The sequence below is a fragment of the Mercurialis annua genome, linkage group LG3 (assembly GCF_937616625.2).
Source record: "Mercurialis annua linkage group LG3, ddMerAnnu1.2, whole genome shotgun sequence".
NCBI lineage: Eukaryota > Viridiplantae > Streptophyta > Magnoliopsida > Malpighiales > Euphorbiaceae > Mercurialis > Mercurialis annua.
Genome location: NC_065572.1, coordinates 50206301 through 50217764, shown reverse-complemented (window position 1 = coordinate 50217764; position 11464 = coordinate 50206301). Strand labels below are relative to the sequence as shown.

Here is an 11464-nt window from a genome sequence, read left to right as displayed (position 1 = left end):
AATTAGTAAAATCTACAGAAACACCTCGAAGATCAAGTAGAGTATCTCATTCACCAGAGAGATATGATTTTCTTCATGATATACAAGAGTTGTTAATTCATGGAAAAAATGATCAAATTGTTTATCCCTCTACTTATGAGGAAGCTATATGTGATATAGATTCTTCAAGATGGCTTGAAGCTATGAAATCCGAAATGGATTTCATGTACCGTAACCATGTTTGGAAGCTAGTTGATCCACCCGAAGGTATTATACCAATAGGGAACAAATGGATCTTCAAGCGTAAAATTGGTGCTGATGGAAAAGTGAAAAATTTTAAAGCTAGGCTTGTTGCGAAAGGGTTTCGCTAGAGGCAAGGAGTCGATTATGAAGAGAATTTCTCGCCGGTAGCCATGCTTAAGTCCATCCGGATTCTTCTTGCCATAGCTGCACATTTAGATTATAAGGTTTGGCAAATGGATGTCAAGACCGCATTCCTTAATGGATATATTGAGGAGGAAATCTATATGGAACAACCTAAGGGTTTTGAATCCAAAGAAGGTTCCAAGGTGTGTAAGTTAAAACGATCCATATATGGATTGAAGCAAGCTTCGAGAAGTTGGAATCGTCGTTTTGATGAAGCTGTAAAAAGTTACGAGTTTCTCAAAAATGAAGATGAACCATGTGTTTACAAGAAGGTTAGTGGGAGTGCAATTACTTTCCTAGTCTTGTACGTAGATGATATTTTACTAATAGGAAATGTTGTCGGTATGTTAACCTCTGTAAAGCTTTGGTTGTCCAAAACTTTCTCCATAAAAGACCTCGGAGAAGCGACTTACATCCTCGGTATTAGAATCTATAGAGATAGATCTAAGAGAATGATTGGTCTCTCCCAAAGGCTCTACTTAGAAAAGATATTGAAAAAGTTCAATATGGAAAATTCTAAGAGAGGATTGATTCCTGTTAGGCATGGAATTCACCTTCCGAAGAAAATGTCTCCAAAGACTTGCGAAGAAAGAGATGAAATGGCAAAGATACCATATGCTTCGGCAATTGGTAGTCTTATGTACGCTATGTTGTGTACAAGGCCAGATATTGCCTATGCAGTTAGTTTGACTAGTCGATATCAATCCAATCCAGGTTCAGAACACTGGATGATGGTTAAGAATATCTTTAAGTACTTGAGAAGAACTAAAGATATGATCTTAACATATGGAGGAGGTGATCTTAAAATAGACGGCTTTACAGATTCTAATTTTCAATCAGATATAGACGATCGTAAGTCTATATCTGGATTCGTATTCACATGTAACGGAGGAGCAGTGAGTTGGAAGAGTTCCAAACAAGAAACCACTGCGGATTCCACTACATAAGCCGAGTATATTGCAGCATCAGATGCTGCAAAGGAAGCTGTTTGGATAAAGAAGTTTGTTTCTGAACTTGGTGTGGTTCCTACCATTGAGTCCGCAGTTCCTCTTTTCTGCGACAACAATGGTGCTATAGCCCAGGCAAAGGAACCTCGGTCTCACCAAAAATCTAAACACATAGAAAAGCGATATCATATTATCCGAGAAATTGTTGGAAAAGGAGAAGTGTGTAATACCCCGAAAATTTAAGGATGTAATTTTAAAAGATCGGACGATGAGATTAGTCCCGTTGACGTATGAGCCGGGACTAGAAAAGTCAATTTGACGATGTAAGGTCATAATTGAGTTTAATTGTGTGAATTATGTGATTACATGTTAGAATAGATTGCGTGTTATTTGAAAATTGACTTGTTATGTGCAGTGGCATTTTTGTAAATAAATATAAAATATTTTAAAATGGATTTTAAAATATTAAAAAAAAGGATAAAATATGCAAATAGAAGTTGTAGAGTTGAATTAATTATTTAAGAATGTATCGGAAGAAAATATTTTATTTATTTCGAAAATTGTCAAAATAATATTTATTATTTTTAGCTCTACACTATAAAATATAGTGTAGAGACACAACTTGAGACAAAAGGCATAATAAGGGGTTGACACATGTAAAGACATGTGGCACCATTTTGGAAAGAACTTGGAAGTTAAGTTTCCAAGGTGACAAAATGTTTTGTTTTATTAACAAAAATGGCAATTTCCTTTCTTTCTCTTTTAAAACAAAGGCTTCCATTTTCCATTTTTCTTACCAAAACCGTAACACCCCCACCAAGAAGAAGACTCTAGTTTCTTTTGATTCTTGTACTTTTTCAAAACTACAACAAGGTATTCATACTTTCCATGGTTAATTTTATGTATCTTTTAAGAGTTATTTTGTAAAAATTCATGATTGTGTGGGTGATTTTTCAAAGGTCAAAAACTTGATTTTTATTTCAAATATATGATAGAAAAGATGATTAAGTTAATGGATTTTGATTATCTTTAAGCTTTACTTCATATTTTTATGGGTTATGATTTTAAAGTTTATAAAATTAAAACTTTTCTTTGGATTATGGTCTAATATGATGATCAAACTCATGGGTATTTAATAACTTTGAGTTTTGACACTTAAATTTAGGTGTTGAGTGTTAAGTACCCTTGAGATAAAGTTTTAATTTTTAAAATTTATTAAATCCGAAAATAAGGTTTAAATAATTATAATTTCAAGTTCTAAACTTGATTATGATTTTAAAAGTATATAATCTTAAGAGAATATTTGAGTAGAGAAAATTGACATGCAATTGAGTTTTAATATTAAATAGTCTAAATTAAATTATGGGTGTTGGTTGTTTTCGGAAATTTTGAAATATTTTTCAAAGTTATGGTTTGTTTGATAAATGATATATTTGGGTGTTCTTAAGATAAAAGTTTTGATTTTTGAGTTTTACAAAATCCGAAAATTTCATGGGTAATTGTAATATGAAATTTTGAGGTTTAGAGTGTTCTTGAACTCTTGATAAAAAAGTTAAAGATCTAATAATTATTTTATTTTATTAAATCTGAAAATAATATTTAGATGTTATAATTTCAAGTGGGAATCGAAAATAAAAATGTTATACCTTAGAGATTATGATTTTGAAATTTTTATGTGTTAAAGTGAAATTTTGATATGGAATTATGGTGGATAGTTGTTTGTTAGAATTGTTGTGGATGCAATTAATTTTGTGTTGGTATTTAAAAAATGTAGAGATTGTTAAAAATTGGAGGCCGAATATATTGATTTTTATTAGTCAAAATTGTTAATAATTTGTATGAAAATTGTTTGATAATTCGGTATTATTTTTGTAAAGCATAATTACATGGTTTATTATACATGTTAAATATTCATGCTTAGATTTATTGAGAATGGTTAAAAGTTGGTGTGAATTTTGTTAATTTTGGAGATGATTAGCAAATTAAAAAGTTAAGGGATTAAATTGTATAATTGGTTAAAATGACGGATTTGATTGAAATTAAATGAGAACTTGATTTCTGGATATACAAGAATGTGTGTATGTGAATTTGATGGGTTATTGAATTTTGTTAGATTTGGACATGATTGTCAAAGTTTAAAATTAAGGGGTTAAAATGTAATTTTTGTAAAAATGAAGGACCAATCAGTATTTTAACTAAAATTCCAGATTATAGATGTATATAATCTGATGTAAAATGATTTTCAATGATTTTTATGATTTTGGAAAGGTTTGAATATTTTTGCCGAAAACTAGAGTTTTGGGGTTAAATTGTATTTTTCCAAATTTGAGGGGCTATATGGTACGTTAGCCAAAGTTTCCAGGTTATAATTGTTAATAATCTGAAGTAAAATGATTTTGGATATTTTAAGTAATTTTGTCGATTTTAAAATCGATTGATTTACGAAAAGACCTAAATGGTTAATTTTGAAAAGTGTGAGGATATTTTAGTATTTTAACCAAAAGAGGATTTTAAGCTAATAAGGGGCTATTTTAATTGTCTTATGGAATGGTTAGACCCAATATTGAAAGTAAATCCGAATTTTAATGATTAAAATATTATTAATTAGTTCGGTAATTAATGGAATAAGGGTAATGTGATAAAAGGGAAATATGGAAATTTGATTAGTTTAGTGAAACTAATTAAAGAGATAAAAGAAAAATAATTATTTGTGATTAATTATGAAAGGCCATAGATGTGGAATGAACCTTGAATTTATTTTAAGTGTTTTCCTGAATCGAACCCGAGAGAGTAGGTTCGTAATTCTCGAAGAGTCGAGAATGAGAAGGAATTGTGAATCGGTTACGTTGAAATAACGACCGAAAAGGATGGTGTTTTGTGAAAAGTTTTTAATGTGATGATTGTTTTTATACGATATGATATCGTATTTATGTGGCTACGTGTTTAGAGTTCGGTAATAGATTTACAATTCTATTTTTGAGATCGACTTAACACGATTCCTGAATATAGATGTGACGGAAAGTCAACTATTGACGGATCAAATTGAAGGAGCATCGGTTGGAATAGACCGACTGGCTATTAGTGGATCATCGTGGCGTATTTAATTATTTATGGAGCGACAGTCTGTGAGTTTGCATTATTACATGTATACATTAAAGTAATAAAATTATTATTATTACTTTAATGTGGGAAATTAATGTCATAAAGTATTTTAAATATATCGTATATTTATTTTGAGTAAATAAAATTATTATGGAATGAGTCTACGAAACGTGCCATCCTATTGGGCTATAGTAGGACTATGTGATCACTAGTTATTGCATGTATATTTATTTTTATGAGTAAAGTGAAATGGCTGTGTGAATCCAGACGACGGTTTGAAAGTCTGAGACGACGGTCCAGACATAGGGGGAGAGCTTCTAAGACGACGGTCTAGAACCCCGAACAAGTTAACGGCGATGGAACGATAGAGTTCGGCCGATTAATTTAAGGACTAACGGCGTCATGAAACATTAAATGTTATCGGTCGTTGAGTCTATGAGAAAAGTTGGAAACAGCCTAAAGTACGGTTTAGAGCTGTAAAGGATAGTGGAAAATAAACTAAAGTCGAGCGAATGTACGGGTTTAGCCGACTAGTTTATAAATCTCAGTCTGAAAGAAGACTTAGAGGAAAATGGATTAGAAATGGCATATTTGAAATTTTACGTTTCTGTGACTAAACCGGTAGTAAATATCTTAATATTCCTATTTTATAACGTGTTAAATTATTTAATGTGTGTTTGTAAATTGTGAACTCACCAGTATATCTGACCCACGTTGTGGAACTATTTTTCAGGAATATTGCCTGTGTCTGGACGAGACTTCATCTTTTTGATTCATGAAGTCTTCGTTTTGCGTATATGGTATTTGGTCTTATCTTGATCTGTAGAGCTGCAGTAGAATAGATAGACAGACGCCTTAGCATGTCAGTATTTGCGATGTTTGCCACGCATCAACTCTGTTTTGTGTTCATCGCACGAATATAATATATTTTAACGACATGCATTAAACTATTGGAAAATAGTTGCAACCCGGGTACACGGTAGTACCGGGAGTTTTGAGATACAGTGTAAAGGAAATTGTACGCAACTATGTTATGTGTATAATGTGGGGCCCAGCGTGGTTATATGCATGATTGCATGTTATCGGTTTTGTAAAAGACGGTATTCGAGGAATACGCGTTAAAACGATAACCAGTAATTGAAAAGTAACGGTTTTAATTTAATGAATGTGTTTGCATAATGAAATGCATTTAAATCCATAATAAAATGGTCTGCATAGTGAAATGCAGTTATCACCATAATGAGATGGTGTGTGCATAATGAGATGCATTATTAACCCTAGTGAAGTGGGTATGAAACTTGAATACATTAATTAAATAGGAAATTAATTGTAAACTTTCATCATGATTTTATCGGAACGTTTTTAAACGGAGATTTTAAAATGTTCGAAAATGTGTTTTGAATTCCGCGAAAAATTTGAAGTGATTTTTAAAGTGTTTTTAAGGCTTGCTACGGGTTTCAGAGCAACCACTCCCATTCCCTAGCGCCGGTCTCGACACCGAGAATCGGGTCGTGACAAAGTGTCTCTCTAAAAGATAGCATCAGCCGATAACACGGCTGACCCACTGACAAAGCCCATGACCCAGAGTCAATTAGATTTATATCTTGAGAAGATGGGGCTCAAATATAGTAGCCAATGGCACTAGTGCAAGTGGGAGATTGTTAGTAGTATATGCCCTAGGGCCATTTTGTATTTATTCTTGTATAAAGAAATCCCATTGGCAATGATATATATGTTTTATTTGAACTAAGTGTCTCATCAACTAAGTGTTTATCCCGGAAAGATCGTCACCTCTGTTTATTCTCCTGATTAGTAAAGAGTTACTGATTATATGAAGTAGTGAGTCTCATACTATTTGACGGGGATCAGAATAAACATGTGGACACTCAAGGTGTTGAGTGAGTCGAACAAGTGACGCTAGATGGCTTATACATGGTAATTCATCAAAGTCAATTTAATGTCATCTAGTTCATAATTGTACATATGTCATTTGACTTGCGGTGGCACTATCTTTTATATAGGTGATTAGAGTTTGATACTCCTTAACCCAAGATCTTTCATGAGCTAGGGCCGCGGGATGTGTTGGCTCTAATTAGCTGTATATGGAGATAAGGGTTTAACCTAGAAAGGATTCATCACTCTAGATGAACGGAGACAAGATTCTATGCTATCTCGAATTGTTCTTGATGGATGATAAAACATGCGCAGGTGTATATGACTTACTTAGAAAGTTGTTTCTAGTGGAAGTCATATTTATCAAGAATTAGAACTGAGAGATGATGTCATATGATCAAGACAAACAATGTTTGACTTAACCGTGACACTAGTCGAGATTGGAATCTTAGATGAAGGGAATTTTGAGTGTACGGTATTATGAACATTGGTTCATAAAGAATGAATCGAAACATTCATCTCTATTTGGGGGTCGTGATATGTTGCTAGACGTCACTCTCGATCTACGAGAATTAATAATTAAATGGGATTTAATTATTTAATATAAGAAAGGTGTTTCTTATGACTCTTGTTGCCATATAGATGTCAACCTAGTTAGTCACACACAATAGAGTGTGCAACCGATTGAGTTTACGAAAGATCAATTTCATATAGATACTAGCATATCTCGGAAATTAATGTAAGATGAAAAACAAGTACAAATTAAGGACTCATTTATAAGGGTTATAAATTAGTAGGAACCTAATTGTTATATGTCCATGTTAATTAGGGACTAATTTAAAAGACTTATAAATTAGTAGGAACCTAATTATATTTTAACCAAGTTTTATGATTAAAAGGCTTAAGTAATTAATTAGTGTAATTAATGATACTTAAATCCCTAATCATAAGCTAATGGAATGATGATGTCATGGTGATGATGTAATGTGATAAGATTATGTCATATATGTGATGTCATATAACCTATATGATGTCACCACATGAAAGGTGTCATGTGGTGGCAACACCTTTGCTTGGTGTGTGACACCTAACATGCAAGGTGTTGCATTCTTAAGACATGTTTTAGCCTATAAATAGAGCTTGTCCTTGCTCATTTCATTACACCACACAACACACATCTCCCTACAAAGCTGTAGAGAGAGAAAGCACTTGAAGGAGTTCAAGTAGTCATCAATCACGGCAAAAACTTGGCAACGTTTTCCATACATCCGAGCAAGGTCGTGATCGCGGCGAGAGTTTGAGCTTAGGGCTGCTCGGCAAGAGGAACTCTTGCAGGATTACTTCAAGGCGAGGATTCAATCAGACGCATACTCATGTGGACAACATTGAGGTCGCCGTACTTTCGGGACTACAAGAATCGTTGGAGAATCGACTGTAATACCCCGTATTTTTCTAACTTGTTCCGTTAAGACTAAACGGTACCTTGGGTTCATTTGAGTGGTTCGACCACTTAGATTCGCGTTTCGAAGGTTCCAAACCTTTTAAAATGTGTTTTAAGATGTATTAGAAGTAATCTCGGAGTTTGAAACGTTTTCGATTTCAATTTCAAAATCTCAAATTTTCATCGGAGGTAGTAGCATTTCGTGGGCGCGACATGCATGAATCACGGGCGCAATTCATGTATCGCGGCCGCGATATAGGTGTAGCGGGCGCGACGCTTGCACTGTTCAGTTTGCTGATTTCTATTTAAACTCACCTAATTCGACCTAAACTGATTTTACACTTTCTCTGAAACCCTAAAACGGCTGTAGCATTTCTCTTAATCATTTCCTATCATTCCTTAGCCTATTTCCATCAATTCTAAGTATTTCTAATCCTCTCCTTAAGGTTTAATCCATTGATTATCATATCTATCAATTATAAATTCATTAGCTATTATATGAATTGGTTGTAGGCTGATTGTAGATCAATATTTTTCTGAGTTCCTCTCTTGATTGTTGTTCTTAATTCATCTCAAGAGGTTAGTGGCTTATATCCCTTGTTTTGATTTGTAGAGATTGCTATATATTCATTTGCTTCGATACCTTGGGTGGTTTGATTGTAATTTCTGTGTTTCTTGAATTATAAATTCTGGAAATATTAATTTGATGTTATATTAGTCTCTTGAATTTCATTTGTACTTTGAGTGATTTGGTTTAACGTTACAATTGATTAACTTATCTAATTTCTAAAGATTTTGGGTTATAAACTGTTTTTGATGGTTATTTAAAAATCTGGAAATTTTTTAAAAGCTAATCTTAGTTTGTTTAAACATCAAACGTACATTGGGTGTGTTGGGGGAATCTTGTGAACGGATTTTGGTATTGTTTGATTAATGCTTTTGAGATAAAATTCTGTTTTAAGGTTAAACTAAAATCTGGAAATTTCAAAGTAATGGATCATAGGGTATTAGATGCTAAACAATACATGGGGTGATTTTGAGAAATTGTTTAAATGGATTAGCGTATAGTTTGGTTAACATTTTTGAAATTAAACTCGATTTTGAACTTATTACTAAGGGCTGGAAATTGTTTAGAAGATAGGTTAAAACTTGTTAAAAGAATGTTAGATTATCTTAGGATGCGAATTGACTTGAATTTAATAATATAAGGCATACAAGGCATTATATGTCATTAGGGATTCGATTGAACTATTTTAACTTCAAGTTGATACATAAAGGATATTGAATCTTATTTATTCTTTTTGAGGTGATATATTTAATTGTACTTGGGTGCTACTTGCTAAGTGTTAGCAAGCTTAATTGTTTATGGCATTATTAAGTTACAGCGTGAGTTCTTATTTAAAATTGACTTTGGTTTCATTTTAGGTTTGATTAAAGACTTTGGTTTTAAACTTGTTTTATGGATGGGTCGGATTAGACGTGGTCTCCCGACATGTTGTGTTGAGCTATACTGCAGTAAGGCTAACACACTACTTTGGGAACTGTAATTGTTTTGAAAGACTATTTAAGTATTTAAGTACTTTGGTTTCGTTTTAAAAGATAAGAACTCACCTAAGCTTAACTTGCCTTATTTGTTAATAAGTTGTATGGATACTTGGTGGTATTTTAATTACCTTGTTTGAATCTTTGGTTGTGTTGTGAAATGCTAGTCCTATGTGGAGTCTAGTATTCTTAGAGTTAGGGATTGTTCGGATTTTGACTTATATAATGTTTTAGACCCGTCGACTGCTCGTGCTTCGGAGTCTACGCAGGGTTAGCTGTTTGCCAAGATTCATGTGGACAAGTAAGCAGTGAGTTTATAGTGTTATTTACCGCTTTATTAAGTACCGCAAGTTATTTTAATATATCAAATATTTGTGAACTGTTTTAAGGATTATGGATCTGGATTGAAACGAGCTACTCGATAGGCTTGTATCGAGACTGTGTGCACCGGTAAGTACTTTGGGATTGGCTGACCAATGTCCGACCTACTTTGGGAATCGATGAGGATTTGTTCCCATCTACTTTGGGATTTCATTTCAATACTGTTTTCCATAATCAAGTATATATATTAGTATAAAAGGATTTGTTTTAAGGGTTTTAAACTTAATAAATGTAAATAGCATTATGAACTCATCTCAGTATATCTGATCCCGTTGTTTTCCAAACTTTCCAGGTTTATGATTATGAGAGCGTTGATCATCTCCGATCTTTTGATTCCTCGGAGATCATATATGTTAACAAAATAGTTTACTGTTTTACTTCTTAGACCGCAGTAGAACTAGTTGTCTCTATTATTGAACTTTGGTTTGTCGTAGTGGTACGACTTTTATATTATTACGCTTTTAGCATGTTACATTGGATTATTATTATATGAGGCATGTTTCATAGTTTCGAATTGCTATCAATTAACTATACTAGAACTACTATATAAGTTGTTAGACTTAGGCTGAAGTCTCGGTTTCCCCTGAGCATTGGTTTTCTTACAGGTTTATATTGAATATAAGGTTTTCCGCGAGGCTTGCTACGGGTTTTGGTACGACCATACCCATACCCTAGCGCCGGTCGCGATCCATGAAATTGGGTCGTGACATCGACATAGGTATTCTTCTTACGATTCCTAGATGCGTGCTTTAATTACTAAATGATGCGACGATCCATTTGTTGTTGATATGATCAACTTCAGGATTCGGATTGTTGGAATTTCGATTTTGAATTGAAATATACGATCCGGACCCGCGCCTCCCGCTGCGCCAACATTTTTAACGATTTAAGACAAAGGTTTACTTCGTAAAGTTTTAAACGTTTGGTTTTGTATCGTAATGTTTGTAAACGTTTGGCTTAAATTGCTAAAAAGGTGAAACGTTTGGTGTTGTTTCGTAACGTTTGTAAACGTTATGCTTAAATTGCTAAAAAGGTGAAACACTTGGATTTATTTCTTAACTTTTGTAAACATTTTGCTTAAATTGCTAAAAAGGTGAAACGTTTGGATTTGTTTCGTAACGTATGTACGTTTAGCTTAAATTGCTAAAAAGGTGAAACGTTTGGATTTGTTTCGTAACATTTGTAAATGTGTGGCTTAAATCGCTAAAATGGGGAAACATTTGGATTTGTTTCGTAGCGTTTGTAAACGTTTTGCTTAAATCGCTAAAAAGGTGAAACGTTTGGATTTGTTCCGTAACCGTTGTAAACGTTTGGCTTAAATCGCTAAAAATGTGAAACGCTTGGATTTGTTCCGTAACGTTTGTAAACGTTTGGCTTAAATCGCTAAAAAGGTGAAACGCTTGAATTTGTTTCGAAATATTTGTAAACGTTTGGCTTAAATCTCTAAAAAGTTAAAACGTTTAGATTTGTTTCGTAACGTTTGTAAACGTTTGGCTTAAATCGCTAAAAAAGCGAAACGTTTTGGTTTTGTTTCATAACCTTTGTAAACGTTTGGCTTAAATAGCTAAAAAGGTGAAACCTTTGGATTTGTTTCGTAACGTTTGTAAACGTTAGGCTTAAATCAATAAAAAGGTGAAACGTTTGGTTTAGTTTTGTAACGTTTGTAAATGTTCGGACTAAATTGCTAAAAAATTGAAACTCTTGGATTTGTTTCGTAACATTTGCAAACGTTTGGCTTAAATTGCTAAAAAGG

The 11464-nt window shown here is 33.3% G+C and overlaps 1 long non-coding RNA gene across 1 annotated transcript; it reads left to right on the top strand.

Moving 5' to 3' along the window:
• The first annotated feature begins 2115 nt into the window (after positions 1-2115).
• On the top strand, positions 2116-5337 carry LOC126674869 (uncharacterized). The gene is made up of 3 exons (XR_007639640.2): positions 2116-2225; positions 4362-4477; positions 5188-5337. It is a non-coding gene; the product is annotated as an uncharacterized LOC126674869 (long non-coding RNA).
• Positions 5338-11464: the final 6127 nt, after the last annotated feature.